At 51.6% G+C, this 15,686-nt stretch overlaps 1 long non-coding RNA gene across 6 annotated transcripts in view; it reads right to left on the reverse strand.

The window, feature by feature from the left end:
• Positions 1–1,886: 1,886 nt before the first annotated feature.
• Positions 1,887–15,686, reverse strand: part of LOC131401910 (uncharacterized) — a 215,292-nt gene continuing 201,492 nt past the window's right edge. For 5 of the 6 annotated variants that reach the window (XR_009218113.1, XR_009218116.1, XR_009218115.1 and 2 more), the window contains 3 exons: positions 4,857–4,941; positions 4,454–4,591; positions 1,887–2,686 (listed from right to left, as the gene is read on the reverse strand). This is a non-coding gene — a long non-coding RNA (uncharacterized LOC131401910). Of the gene's footprint in view, positions 2,687–4,453; positions 4,592–4,856; positions 5,124–15,686 lie in introns of those variants that run through there. The other variant, XR_009218112.1, reaches the window with a different exon arrangement.

Here is a 15,686-nt window from a genome sequence, read left to right on the forward strand (position 1 = left end):
CCTCCCCCAACCTATCCACTTGAAAATCTATCCAAACCCTTCTAAATCTCTCAGGTTAAAGAGGGAATCCAGACAGACAGGACAACCTCTTTAGAAATGAATAGCAATGAGAGGAGCATGAGACAAATCTATGGTGTGGGGACAAAGAGACAGAAGAAGGGACACAGCCTCCACTGCAGGTATCAGGGAATATCAACTGTACACGAAGAAGCTGAGCACTTCCCTCCAGGAGCCAGAACAACACCACAATAAAACCAACATCAGCAGAATGAAGTGAGGATTCACAAGACAAGAACAACAATGTAGACCTGAGCAATGGAGTCAAGGGCTGACTGTCTGGAAAGACCTGTACCAGTGAGAAACCTTGCGCAATCTGACCAAAAGGAACAGACAAAGGCACCAAACTGTACCATCAGGTACAAGAAACTACAGAAACAGCTTTAACGTGATAGGAGAACATAGGGGATAACTCTGACCAGGACATCAGTGGTCCTCAACTGGAGCTGTCCTTCCCCCGGGATGCATCTGGAAACACGCAGGATGGGTTTTGTTTCTTGCTTTGTGTTTTCTTAATGGTTGTTGCCCTGGGGGTCCGGGAGGTCCTGAACAGCCTGTCATATAGAGCCGTTTCCCTCCTGAAGTGTTACTGACATCTGGGAAGACAAGCACTGATCCAGATTAAATGAACAATGTGGTAGGGAAATGTTCTCCATGGGTGTATAACAGGCAAAAGATGGTACCCTCAATACATAAGGAATATCGAGAAACCAATGTTTACAAGGACTAAACTGTAAAAGATCAGGAAAATCAGAAATGTAGCCAATAAACACACCAACAATATTCCAACCTATTTGTACAGGTAGAGAAATATGTATGTAAAACACAGGAAATAGTCTAGGAGATTACACACCAAGTTTTACTACCAACAAGGAATAAAAGTTGGGAGGTACGTGAGAAATAGGAGTTTTTACCACTTGTTAGCTTGTATATTTCTGGAGTGTTTTAATTTTTACAAAAGAGAATGTATTCTACTCAAAAAGATGTTTCAAATTTTAAAGAAATTATTAAAATGTTCAAAATGACTTCAGTTCAAGGATATTCATTAAAACATGAAGGGAAAGAACCCCCCCATGACTTTAAGAGTCTCCTGTAACTATTCTAATAGTTACTATGTCGATTTTATTTCACATTTAGATCCTAACTCATTAGAATTTACATTTGTTTGAGGGATGCAACAGAAGCTGATTTTCTCCTGTTCAAGTGGAAAACCAACCATCCAGGAACCATTCATTGCGTAGGTCTGGCTTTCCCAGCAGACCTACAATGCCTCCTTCCCCACCTGCTAAACCCTGACAACTACCGCTGCCTCTCGAGCACCCTAGAGCGAGCGGGGTGAGCTCTGCAACCTGGGCTCCCTGTCTACAAGGGGCAGCTACCAGCAGAGCCTTCTCCCAAGACAGCAGCAGGCATGCTGCACACAGAAGTGCTCAGGGGCCGTCTGCTGCAGAGCAGGAAACCCCTCATGATGAGCAGGCAGTGGGGGAGCCCCGAGCACGGGCACTGACCTCGGCGGGGGGCACCAGGCTGCTAAGGCAGGGAGCCCCCTCCCTTCAGCTCGTCCAGCTCCTCCTGCAGCGTGTGCACCTGGCTGTCGGCGGCTGCCCCTCTTCAGCTCGCCGTTCTTCTCCACCTGCTCCCGCAGGCGGCACCCGTGCTCCTGTTCCCCCGGGACCAGAAGCAGTAGGAGTGCAGCAGTCGAGGAGATCTTGGGCCCCCAGTGCTGACAGGATGACGCAGCTGAGGGACGGAGGGCCGGTGTTGCTGTGCTCGCCCCGCACAGCTTCTGCAGCTGGCTTCAGGGTGACATCCGTCGGAGGGTGAGGGGCTCTGGGAGGGTTTCTGAGGCATCATTGTGAATGATGAGCTTGGGGGTTCTGGGCCAAGCTCTCATCAGGCCCCAGGCTGGTCCCGCTGTAGCTGGGCTCCACATCCTTCTTCAGCCTCTTTTGGTCAACAGCCTCTCAAGGGACAGATGGCCTCTCTTGAGTGTGCTCTGAGAAGAAACTGTAAGAAGGAAGCCAGCCAATAAATCTGCATGCCCCGATCCTGAGGGATAAAGTCATCCACGGAAATGCCACTCTTACCCAGCAGGCCTTGGCTGGGAAGAGGGGGTCTCATCACCAGCATCTACAGCAGACGTGTTTGCATCTCCTTGGCTGCCTAATGCTGTGGAGGCCACACTGTCTCCTGGAGTTCCTTCCAGAGACTGCGCCCAATCCTGACTGGCAGCTTCCTGGGCAGCACTGGGTGCGTGTTCACCCTGCAGAGCGGGTTACTTCCACTTGCGGGACCACGGCTGGGCCCTCAGCTTTTCCCTCAAGGACCACAATAAACCTGAAACTCCTTTCCCATCTGCTTCACGCGCATGTTCCTCAGGCCCCCCGGTGGCCTTCCTAGTGTCCTTTCTCCTGGGGCGGCCGTGGCCTTCAGCCCCCACTTCTCGGTCAGGTGGAAGATGGAGGGCGTGGCCATGGCTTGAGCACATAGTACTGATCCTCCAGCCTTTCCTAGAGCTGTTTTTGGTGAAATATTCACTACAGACGAAAGAATGCTTAGTGGGGTCCAATCACCCCTGTGAACAGCTTTTAACCACTGGACCAGATGTTTTGAGCCCATTATGTGGAGCCTGCAAGGATAAATGAAAAAGTAATTAGAAAGAAAGAATTAAATGTTTCCCCCTAAAATAATCAGCTATAAAAGCAAAACAAGTGTTTTTGGAAACACCCACACCTGTAGCCACTTTGCCCATTTAAACCTTTAGTAAAGATTTAAGGAACACCTGCTTGCAACTTATTACTGGAATAGAAACATGAAAGACCCACTGTCTAACTTAAGGAGGTGACCGTCTGTAGGGCAGAGAAGGAAGGAAGGTGAGGACCTCCTCCCAGGCTGTGGTAAGTGCCCTGTAGGGACACAGACGTTCTGGCAGATAACACAGGATGGCATCAAGACAACAGGAAAGGCTTCAAGAAGCCTCAGAAATAGTTCTTAGAAGCTCATGGCTGCCCAATCCTCCTGCTGTCGCTAGGATACAAGACTTTGGGTGCTAAAACGGGATGGTTGGTCCCCCTATTTCAAAGCCAGGCCAGGTGTTGGCCAGCAGAGCCTCCCAGGCACCCAGCAGGGCGCCTGGCCCCAGCTCTGCTCAAGCAGCTGAGGATGTGAGACCACCGCCAAGGGGAGGTCAGGCCCAAGAGCTGTGGATCTGTATTACTCCTGTCCTCCCACTACAAGGAGGAAAGCTGCTTCCTGTACAAATCAACCAGCCCCTGCAAGGTACTGACCAAGACACTTCATAATCTCTTCTCCTCATTAAGGTAAAATCTCTATTTATACCAAACTGCACGTGGGGGGTTGGGGGGGGTCTGTCCCGAGGGCTTTCTGTTCCACTTGAGGTCATCTAACCCCCCTGAGGCCACTGTGGACCAGACCAGGTGGATACTAGGTCCTCAGGGAGTTCCAAGCAACATGACTTTCTAACCTTTCTCAATGCTTTGTGACTATTTACCAAAGGACCCCTACCTCATTTGCCCCCAGACCACATTAGACCATGACACATGCCAAGAGCCACCTTCTCTGCAGGGCTTTGCCTCATTCTCAAAAACAGTAACAAAACTTTTGGGACACAGGCTCTGCAGGAAACCGTCAAGAAAGCAGGGTGGCTGACCTCTGAAACAAGCTCATGTTACTAGTTCTTTGGATAGATTGTAACAACTTCCGAATTAGAACAAACCACTGTAAACCTTCAATAAGACTACAGACAACAAGTGGCATTCAGGTCTTTCAAAATTCAATAACAACCTGCAACATGAAACAAAATGATATGCCAGGAGGTTTTCAAAGTAGAATGTCTTCAGCGCACTGTTCTGGGACCTGCAGTGTGGAGTCGGCAGGAAAGGACTCATTGAACTAGCTGAATTCCAGAAGCCCTCATGAAGGGAGCCAGGCCAGGGGGAAAGCAAACCTCTCACCCTGCTGTAGGAGGCCAAGGACGATGTGTAGAGAGGAGCCCCTTCACCGAGTCCCCGAGGTAAGTCTCCCGGTGAGGAGTGGGCCGTGCCCTCCTCCACCCAGGATGCTGTCAGATGCAGAAACCAAGTCCACATGGTCAGCCTCCCTATGAGGAGTGGACTGTGCCCTGCTCCCCCAGGATGCTGTCAGATGCCCAGTCTGCAGGGTCAGCCTCCCCGTGAGGAGTGGGCCTCGCCCTGCTCCACCTAGGATGCTGTCAGATGCAGAGTCCCAAGTGTAAGTCTCCCCTTGAGGAGTGTGCTGAACCCTGCTCCTCCCAGGATGCTGTCTGAGTCCAAGTCCACAGGGTCAGCCTTCCCATGAGGAGTGGGCCTTGACCTACTCTGCCCAGGATGCTGTCAGACACCTCTCCAGCACTCACCTCCACCTGCAGAGCCACCTTTCCCTGCACTGCCAGGAACCTTCTAGCAACAGAGCATCTGGGAGGTGTATCCATCCAGCAGGTACAAGCTGCATTTGCTCAGCCACATTCCTGATTGCAGAGATCAAGGCAGGCTCCCTGCCATCAAAAGAGCAGAAAAGTCACAGCAAATCCAAGAAGATAGTGACCTAAGGAAGAGCGTTTCCAGACTATCCTGTTACTTGACATTGTTGGCACTAGCCCAAATCAGTGGAGAGCAGGGTGGCTGCAGGGTGGGGGTGAGAGGGTGGTGGAGGCCATAAGGTGGGCGGTGGTGGCTGTGGGGTGGCCATGGTGGCCCGAGGTGCCCCGAGCAGAGACGGTGGTGCAGACCACAGCTACACAGCACCCAGCGCTGACTCACCTGCTGGACAGGCCCCGAGCACAAAGTGCTGCCCACCTCGGGCTGGACCTCATGGGGGGCTGACTGGGCAGTGGCGGCCAGTTACCTGTGGAAGGAGACGGTGGTTTCTCCTCGTTACCTGGCCAATGGGAGCAGATCGTGGCCGCACAGCGAACACCATCTCAGGCCTCAGGCTGTTGCACCGCCAGGCTCCGTCCCCCTCCTCACCACCCCTGAGTGGGACCACCACGAGGGTAGAGCTCTGGGCAACACTCTATGGGATGTGGAACTTGTCCCTGTTGCCTACAGGACAGCAAGATGGCAGCACTTACTCCAGCCACCCCCAGTGCACAGTTCTGATCGTTCTTGAGCTTCTGTTAGTGTTTCTTTATATAAAAACAAGCCATTGCGAATGCATGCTTTTCTTTGCATGTTTGTCCTTGTAATGAGCAGTCAGACTCCGCACTTTTTGATGTGTGCTGACAGCTTACGCCTCTCCTCTCCCTCTTCCCCAATGTCCACACCTGGACAAGCTGAAGAGCAAGTCCAGAGTCTCCCTTCTCTGGCATTGGCTTCGGATCCAACCACACAAGCCCCTGTATGTGTGCAGAACTCTCGCCCTGGTCTCAACCCTGGCAAAGATTTCTTGCTTTGACCAAACTTTAGTCAGGATCCTGAACCTTTTCCTAGGTTTGTCTGTGCACTTCCTTGTAAAATCCAGTTTTAGTAAGAACCTTGCTAAATCAGTTTAAGCAGAACCCACACCCGTAGATCTGATCACCCTCGAGATCTGCTTGGGCTCCTCCACGTCCCCCACCATCCCTCAGGTGGTGTCTGATAACTCTGGCCTGGCTTCGGTAATAATCTTGTTAGGTCAGGTTAGCTAGAAACCCCAACACTTGTTTTTTCTCTTAGTAATTTTCCATCCCCTGACCCCCACCATGGTGCCTGGCCGTGAATGCTCACTTGCCCATGCTGCATTCAAAGTCGAGCCCAATCTCATTTCTCCCCAGCTGTGAATCCCATCACAGTGGTCTCTACATATTGCAGTGGTTCTGAATAAAATATGCCTTACCATTTTTGACAAGTGTCATTGAATATTTTTTCTTTAAAACCTCCAACCACGATAAAAACCCAAGCCTGGCTTCTTTCCTTGCTCCCTCAAGCCATTTCAGAGCTGCTGGTGATTTTGGCCCTGCTCTCCTCAGAGACGTCTATTATGTGAGTCATAAGACTTTTGCTAACTTCTGTGTGTGTGTGGAGGGGGACACACACCAGCATCAGTCTCTCCATGGCAACCATAGCACTTGCCAGTGAGCAGTCATATTTTGAAAGGAATCTCTTTCTCTGGGCGGTAGGTCTCAACAGTGAGTTCAAAATATTCAGTGAACGATGTACTAAACAGATGTGCTGTCATCCAGGCTTTGTTGTTCCATTTGAGCATTGACTCTAAGTTAAAGTCACTGGATGCATTACCCCTAACAAGAGAGCGAGCCTGTACAAAGGCCCGGGGGGATGGATTGGAGGGGGAGGGGATAGAACAGGCTCAGTTAGAGGGACCAGAGGTCAGAGTGTGAGAGAGGAGTTGGAGAAGGGGCTAGAGCAGTCAGTAACAGCACAGCAGCCAGGTCAAGGCCCTGTGCACCATGTCTGGGAGTCAGGATCTTCTAATTGCAGTCAGTGGGGGAGCCCCACTTCTGCTTGGATCTCTGGGGGACAAGAAGGCAGTGTCTTACCACGTCTGTCTGTCCACAGCTCCCAGACCCTGGCCAGGGAGCACGAAGCACTGATGCAGAAGTACCTGCACCTGCTGCAGATCGTGGAGACGAGAAGACAGTGGCCAAGCAGCTACGGCAGCAGATCGAGGATGGGGAGATCAATATCGAGTGGCTGAAGGCAGAGGTGACTGCTGACGAGGGGTGCAGAAGAGGGTGGCCGAGGTGCCCAGGGCACAGGCCCAACACCTCACACTCCAGGCTCCAGCAGGATCGGGGGGGCACATGACCGGCAGCGGGGACCAGCTTCCAGCCACAGCTAAGCCAGTCTCCAAAAGTAAATTTAGTGATGCTGGCAGAGTGGGAAGGGCCTTAGTCAGATCTGAGTTCAGATCTGCCACTTGACAGTTGCAACTTGGAGTGTGCCCCCCCCATCCTCTATGCGTCCATTCCTTCATCTATAAAACAGCCTTTTTATACTTGCCTGACAAGGGTGTGAGGATTGAGTGAGGTTATTTATGGGCGAGTTTTTATTTACTCTGCTGATGACCACATTGAGTAAGCATCCCCACATTATCAGCTGAAGAGTCCGGGGACACAGGGTCCTGGTAGGTCATCATAGTGTGGGCTCCTGGCTCAGTTCCAAGCAGTCGTTCCCTCTGCCTGTCATAAGAACTCCTACAGGGGCTCACCGGCTCCAGGCTCATTGGTCTGGAGGCCATGCTGTTGCTAAGTTAAGCCTTCTAGAACTTCACTACTCAAAATGTGGTCCATGAAGCAAGAGCATGTTGGAAATGCAGAATCTCAGGCCCTGCCCAGACCTCCGGAATCAGAATCTGCACTTTCACAACATCCCAGTCGATTGCCATTTACATTAAAGCTTGGGAGGCGCTGGCTCTCTGTCCCTTAGACGCCCCTCACCAGCTGTCTACCCCAGCGCCGAATGATCTGATTGCCTCTCCCCCCTCATCTCACCATGCTCACCAGATGCTCAGAGCAATCTGGCCACGTCACACGAGGACCGTGGACTCTGAGCTGAGGATGGGAAAATGGAAACATAGATTCTAATGAGGGTTGGCTGCATGATTTGTAGGGCCTGATGCAAGGGAAAAATGCAAGGCCCTGGGTGGAGTCGGGGAAGTCGACCTCCCCTTCTCACAGCCCACCAACCCACCCATGGCAGACAGGCGACCCCCCAATTTCAACCTCCAACCTCCTCTAACCTCTGTGCCATGATACACTTGGTACCTAGATGAGGGGTGGGCAAGATGTCCCTGCTGAGTCACCCACCTAGTGCCAAGGCATTGTCCCTCAACCTGCCCTGAGACACCATCGGGATTGCACTGCACCCACTCTTACTGCACCTACACCGAGGCTCCTGAAGAGGGTTGAGGGTGACTCACGGAGGGATGTGAGTTTTCCTTGCTGACTAGACCCATTTGCTCCCAGAGAGAGGGTAGAGGAGGTCATGGGTTCTGGGGTGCCAACGTGTGTGGAGCAAGCAGCTGAGAGACCATCCCAGTGAGGCAGCAGGAGGCAGGAACACATGGGGGCTGAGGCTCCAAGCCCTTGGGGTGTGCTCCATTGTTCCATCAGATGTTACTCATGAAAACAAATTAAAAGAGAAATGGTTAAGAACTACAAGGTTGCAACTGCGGAACTTGAAGCCCCAAGCATGGGGCCTTCTGAGCATAAGACCCCATCACATGACTTTGAAGCCAGCTCTGCCTGGAATGTTCAAAGATCTGAAGTTGCCAATTCCACCTTATGGTGCCGCTGCCAAGCTCTGAACTGATAGTCACGTCAGCTCGGAACTTGAGGTTGAACAATAGTCTCAGATTCCACACACCTCCTCTACCCTGCACCAGGCACTGTCAGACATGTTTCCTTAGTCAGTCCCCATAGCTATAATCATAGGATTGAATGAGGAAGGGGACTAAGAGAACTCAAGTCATCTGCCCAAGCTCACACAGCTGGGACGTGGCAGAGCCAGGACTAGAACCCACGTCTCCTTGTCTACTTGCTAGTCTTGCCACTCTACTCATAGCCTCTTCCCATGTCACTCCTGGGATGGGGGCTTGTCCCGAGTCTAAACCATCTGGTTCACTCTGAGATCTATCCTAGCCCTACACATATCCCTGAAACCAAGCTGAATCCTTGTTAGGGACCAGGGAATAGGTCTAGGGACCAGCACCAGGTTAGTGGCTTCATGATCAAGGGTGTCGGGTGTCATTCATTCACTCACTCACTCATTCACTAACTGCCTAAGATCAGCTGACCACTGCCTCATCCTCTTCCCCAGGCTCCTCTTCCCTCATCACTTGGGGATCCAGCCAGTGCTCCCTGGTCATGAGCTGTGCACATCTTGGCCTTTGCACATGCTGGGGCTTCTGTTTGGAGTGCCCCTGCCACCCCCACGCTTCCCTGCCTGGTGGGATCCTACCAAGCTCGAATGCCTCCTCCTGGGGACTCTCATCCCAGAATGTTCTCCTTACCCCCTGCTCCCACGGCTTTCCCACCCTCAGCATGCCATGTCAGAGCCAGGTCCTTGGGTGTCTGTCCCCAACCCGGCCTGGTGAGACCTCCTTGAAAGCAGGGGTGTCCTTTATCACTCTGTCCCTTCTGCCTCACACATAGTAGGTACTCTGTAAGGGCTTGATGAGTGAATGGGCATCAGGCTCTGTGGCAGGCAGTAAAGAGATGGAAGATTCTACCCTTAAGGTCTGATTGGGGTAGAGTGTGATTGGTGCCATAATAGAGTTTGCGGTGTGAACCCAGCTAGAAAATGAGTCATTTTATGGCCAAAGAAGGTGTGGGTTCATGTCGCATATGGCCTTGAAAGGTTTCAGGGGTTGGTAGGCTAGAGAAGGGGTGGGTGCAAAAGGCAGGGCCCTCTCTGGTGCTGGGGAGCACAAAACTGGTCAGTTTTGAGTGAAAGTGTGTGTGTGTGTGAGTGTGTGTGTGTTTGTCAGTGTGGCAGCAGAGGCCTGTTTGGTGGGAATTTGGAGCAACGTTTTCAACTGAGTACATTACTCTCCAGGGCAAAGGATTTCTCTAAGAAGACTGAAAGATCAGCTTGGTAAAGGCTTCTGGCTGTAGTCTCTCTCTCTCACTGTCTCTCACTCTCTCTCACTCTCACTCACTCACACACACATCCACATCCTGCAGGGCAGAGGACACCTGTGTGCTCTGGAGGGGCTTTAGGAGGGTGAAACAGAGCCCATTTCCCAGGAAGTAGGCCATCAGGTAGGCAGGAGGCACTGAGAAGCCAAGTAAGTGATGAGTGACGCCCGTGACAAAGATAGAGTGTCTTAGAAAGTCAGAGCTGGGAGGGATCTGAGAACTCAGCGGTCCACAGAAGAGGGAGGACTTATCCAAGGTCACTCCAAGGTCACTTCCAGTGTTAGAATCCAGGCTCAACCTTGGGTCTCCTGGCTGCAGATCCTTGGCCTGTGCCTGCCCCACAACTTATTCCTTCCTTGCTGGGGAGACGAGCCAGATAAAAGGTGCATGTTCGGGAACCACTGTGTCAGCTGGATGGCCTCAAGCTCTCATGGTCCACCTGATAGCCAGAAAAATTCCTCAAGCCCCATCCCACTTATTCCTGAGGATTTTCAGGGTCTTCCATTTTCATGGCCACGTCTGGCTTCCAATTCTGCTCTCCTGGCTTCTTGTATCACTTCTCACAGTGGCTGTCTTCACTCAGTCTTGACTGCCCCTTACCCTCGTATGGGCACTCCTTGTGTCCATCAGGTGGAGCTAGATTCTGCTGCAATTACAAACAGCCCCCAAGTCTCAGTGGCTTAAAACAACAAAGATTGCTTTTTCTCTCACACTGTGTGTCCATTGTGGGTTCCGCTCCACAACATTCTCACTCAGAGTCAGGGTCACAGGCTGATGGGTCTCCCACAATCAGGAAATTCACCAGTCCCAGGGCAGGGGAAGCAACGTGGCAAATGGTGCCTGACAGCACTGCTCACAATTCATTGGACAAAGTGAGTCACTTGAACACACTCAACTTCAGGGGCTTGGGAAGTACAGTCCTGCCTGTCCCAGGAGGACAACCAGAGTATCCAGGAAAGACCTAATGACACCCAACTGGCTCCTCTTTCAGTCCCCAAGCCCCTGACACCAGCCAAGTATAGACCAGACTTTCTGAAAGGCTTAGATACAGTAGAAGGGGTTTGCAGTACTGAAACAGAAAATGGCTTAAAGGTGAATAGAAGACATCCTTGCCCTTCTGTCACTCAGCCTTTCCTGCTACACGGATTTCTTGCTGACCTCTCTTCACACTGGCCTCTCTCCACATGCTTCCAACGCCATTTTGTTGGTGGTGGGGGTGTTCATATTCTCTTTATCTGCCAAGACCCTCGCCCCCATCCAGTGATGTGTTGGAGCTGGCTTATACCAATTTGCAAGTTTGTTGTGAAATTTTCAAGACTCTTTCAAGCTTGTTATTTGCCCTTTGGTAGCTTAAAATGGAAGGTTGGAATGTTTACACCATGGAAATCAGCCAGTGCTACCAGTCAGAGTTTTTTTTTTCAGAGAGCTGGTCGTTAATCCTTTACCAATATACCCTTGTCTACACTTTCTTCAGGACCAGCTAAATACTTTGCTGGGTCCAGTGCAAAATGAAAATGCAAGGCTCTTAAGAATTTCAAGGCAAAAACAGCAGAGCCTGAAACCAGGCATTAGGCCCTTCTAAGCGGGCTGTGGACAGGTCACACATCAAGGACATTGGCCCTGTCCAATGCTCCATCCCTGGAGCCTCCACCCGCAGCCATGTCTCCCTAGAGGTAACGGGAGAGCATACCCAAACAAAAGTCTGCACAAAATTTATTAAGCAAAACTATCCAGCTCTGCTTAGTCTCTTCTTTTCCATCTAAACAGCCCTCTTGGGCCTTATCTTTTGTAACCAAAAAGCTCCAAGGACCATCTAAAACAAAGGGAGCATCCTCCTCCGAGAAGAATCGTCCCCTCCTCTAGAATCTTCAGTTTGGCACCATTTCATTGTTTTAATAGCTATTTTTCTCCCATTTATGATTGGAAGTAAGTTGGGATGGCTCAGGCAGCTCTAAAGGGCAGGGTAGGAGTTTAGAGATGGTGGTGATATTTTCCTGACTTGGTAGCACTCAGAATCCTGCAAGCCTGACTCTGCAAGAAACTGCAGAGATCTTTAGTTCAGGGTTTAAGGTAAAACTGTAGCCATGGAATCAGGTTTGCAAACCAACTTTGACATGGAGAGGGCCGCCTTGATCCCTCCCCAGTCAGCCCCTCTGCAGGGCCCACTCTGTGCCTTGAGTCCTGTTTCCCATGTTCCTCCTGCCATCCCCAACCCTGCTGTCCTGCACTCAACACCCTGTCGTACTCTGCATCTTTTTTCACACCATCCCCTCTGCTCCAATTCCTTCCATTCTATAACACACCTGCTGGGCTCCTTTTTTCTTTGTGAGGAAGATAAGCCCTGAGCTAAAATCCATGCAAATCCTCCTCTTTTTGCTGAGGAAGACTGGCCCTGGGTTAACATCTGTGCCCATGTTCCTCCACTTTTATATGGGATGACACCACAACATGGCCTGACATGAGGTGCATCGGTGCAGGCCCGGGATCCGAACCCGGGCTGCCAGCAGCGGAGCTCGTGCACTTAACTGCTACACCACGGGGCCAGCGCAGTTGGGTTCCTGTTTTGTCCTGCAAAACCTCTGGGTAGCGCTTGTGGCTTCCATGGTGAGACCCTCCCACTGCAGTATGTGTGCACCTTGTTGGAGTATAAGTTACCTCTGTGGGTATCTGACCCTCTTCTTAGGCTGGAAGCTCCTCCAGGGAAGGGATCTGACTTATCCACCTCTGGCTGTGTCTCACCCGTGCCCAGCATGGTGCCCACCACAGAGACTCCATCAGGACATGCTGACAGGATTGGCACAAAGGGAGACAGAGATGGGCATCTCTTAGGCTTGGAAGAGGCCAGAGGGAATGGAGGAAGGAGAGAGAACTGAGTTGTGTGGCAGCTGTTTGAAAAGCACGAAGTACAGAGATCTTTAGCAAAACTTTGCTAACAAAAGAGAGAAAACCCAGGACTAATTCCTCCACCAATGACTGCACTGACTAAATGCATTCTGGATTAAAGACACTGTCTCCAGAGAGGGGACTGGGGTGTGGCAGGAGCCGATGAGCAGTGCTGCTAAGGAGTGTGACAAATGAGGGTTTGCCTCTGATGGGCCAAGAAGGTCAGACTGTGGGGTGGAAAGTGGGCAGGGCTCAGCTGAGACACCAAGCATTGACCCAGTTGGGCAGACAGAGCTGGACTCTAGCTGGCGAGTTGGGGTGTAAGCCAAATTCCGAACTCTCCATGGACATCATTGACAAGGGTCAGCTGAGCAGGCCCTGATGTCAGCCAAGCAAACCCAGATCCAAAGCAAATGCATCCCCAGAAGGGACCTGCAGGATAAGAGAAAGGAGGCCTCTGCGATCTCAGTGGGGCTGGGGCTCCTGCCGCCATCCTGACACTGGTTTGTAGCAGGGTTGGGCCATGGTCCAAGGCTTCTGCAGGGTCCGCAGGCTCACAGCTTTCCAGAGCTTTGCCAACCTGGCCCAATCCTTAAATCAGAGTCCCAGACTGCCAGTGTTGCCTATACAGGGAGCAGAGTGCCTGACCTGAAGGCATCTGGTTTTTGCTCTTGTCCCTGGGGAGTAGATGTCTTGTAGACGTATCTGAGAAGAGCGCCATCAGTTTTACATACAGACTAGTCTTACACACACACACACACACACACACACACATCCCTCCAGCCTAAAGAGAAAAGGATACCACGTGCAGATACCAGAACTGGCAAAGACAGCAGACTGGCATGAGGGTGATGACATCAGGACAGTAAGGGTGCTGACTGGGTATTCACGTGTCTCGGAGCTCTCCATGAGCCTGTGTGTGAATCCCTTAGCTCTTTAGAGTTCAGATCCAAGAACAGCCATTTTTTCATGTGCCAAGGGTCTCAGAGAATCGAAAAAATAGAAAAGCCTGCATCAGCAATGCATATTTCTCCATTAGATATTTTCAGCCGCTCTTCAAGCACAGGCCGGGGCAGTTTTAGCAACCCAGAAGTGGAGAGCGGGTAACTGCCCCATTTTGCTTTCAAAGTGCTCCATTCACTCAATTGTCAGAGCCCATTCATCCTGCGGTTCAGCAAGTGGCCTTGAGGGGACAAAGCCACGTGCCCTGAAAAGGGAGCAGAGCTGGCTCTGTGGCGTGTTTGTGATTTCCTAAGCTACTATCTTTGGACGTCTGCCACACAGCTCAGGGATGTCTCTGCACCCATTCAGCACCTTCCCCTCCTGCTCTTGTTTTACTGAGAGAGTGAGATCCCAGGGTGGGGGTTGCCCTCAGGCAACACACTGCTGGGAGAGGGGACAGTCCCCTGTGACACATCCCCGAAGAGGACAACACCAGGGGCCTCCAACAGCCAAAGTGCTGGGTCATCACAGAGGAGGGAGCAGAGAGCACACGTGGACAATGGGACCAGGGAAGGGCATCTGATGTGGCAGAGAAAGACAGAGACCACGGCAGGGAGATGAGGACAGGCTCCTAGGCTGGGGCTGCCCTAACTCCCGGGGGGATTCACTTTTTCTCTCTGGGCCTGTTTTCCTGTCCACAAATGGGGTGAAGGACAGAGTCCCTATGGCATCCCCTATGTCGTTCAGCTCAAACCCCAGACACTCTGGGGAAGTTCCCAGTTCTCCAGGGTGGTAGGAGCTGGGGGTTATGAGCAGGGGCAGAGGAGGAACAGTTGGGAGGGGAGGGGGCTGCAGGAAGTAGCAGAAGTCTCTCTGGCATCCTTACAGCTCATCCTGGGAGAGGGGACTCGGGCTGTGTTCTGGAGCTGGCTGGCTGGGGAGCATGGGTGGGGAGGAGGATGCTGGGAGGGGAGCCACAGCAAATGTGGCTGCCAGGGGTGCTCAGAGGGCCATTACTCAGCCTGGTGCTAAGCTGCCAGTGACAAGGCATGTTCCCCAGTGCTCTTTAGGTGGTGACAGGGCACTTGCATGGGAGAATCTGGGTGTTTTTGCTTTTCTGTTTTCCCTCAAAATGGGGTTGTGGAGAGCTAGAATTTACTGAACACCTTCTCTGCATCAGGCCCTCAAATTGTCCCATTACTTGCAGGGGTGACCTCATTTCACCTTCATATTTTACGGGAAAGACCTGAGGTTAAGAGATGTTAGGCATCTTGCTGGAGGTCACACAGCTGAGAAGCAGCATAAGGCGGATTTGAGCCTGCTCTGCGTGGGTCTCAAGCCCTAGCTCTTTTCACATCATCAGTGGCATTTCCTCTGAATTCTCTAGAGCCCTGAGTTCCTCTAAGATCCTTTAGGGTCACCCCAGCAGGTGGGCACTGAGGGTGCCAGGACGGCTGGCAGCGAGAGCAGCTCCCATCCTCTGCCGGCTTCTGGGGAGTGTGACCCATGTTTAGAAAAGCCTGTGTTTGGTGTAGAGCTCTGCTGTCACTATCTTGAAATTTTGTCATTTTTTAAAGACGGGATCCTGCATATTTGCTCTGCACTGGGCCCCACAAGTTACATAGTCCGTCCCGCTGATGAGGTTTTCACATAAGGTGTCACTTGAGAAAGGTGTTTGCTGCTAGAGTCCCATGGACGGTGGCAGCCCCTGCCCTCTCCCTGGGCCCCTCAGCTCTGCTGGGACTTGGGGGCAGAGGCCCTTTGAGGGGCAGGAACTCCATGGCCGGAGCTTACACTGTGCTTGCTCTGTCTGAGGCCATCGTGTGTTTGCACCACATCTTTACCAAGGCCCGAAGACCTGCACCTCCAGCTGGCTCACTGGGGCCTGGGAGAGCAGCCAGCCCTGGCAGAGGTCCCCAGCCACCACCTGAGAAGTCCCTCTCCACGGCCCACTCCTGCAGGCTGGCTGCACTTCCATCCTCCCCGAGTGTAACAGTAGCCCCTTAAAAACTCACATAATCCCTCAGAGGGAGCAGAAGAGGAAAGACAAGTTGGCAAAAGCTGTTTTTCTAGGAAGAAGAGATATTTTTAGTTTCTTATCTATTTTCCCTTTTAAAAATAATATATATGAACACATTTGAGAAAATTTGACTATCTAGAAAAGCAGAAAATGTTAAAAGCTATATCA

Source organism: Diceros bicornis (assembly GCF_020826845.1).
Source record: "Diceros bicornis minor isolate mBicDic1 chromosome 22 unlocalized genomic scaffold, mDicBic1.mat.cur SUPER_22_unloc_1, whole genome shotgun sequence".
Classification (NCBI taxonomy): Eukaryota; Metazoa; Chordata; class Mammalia; order Perissodactyla; family Rhinocerotidae; genus Diceros; species Diceros bicornis.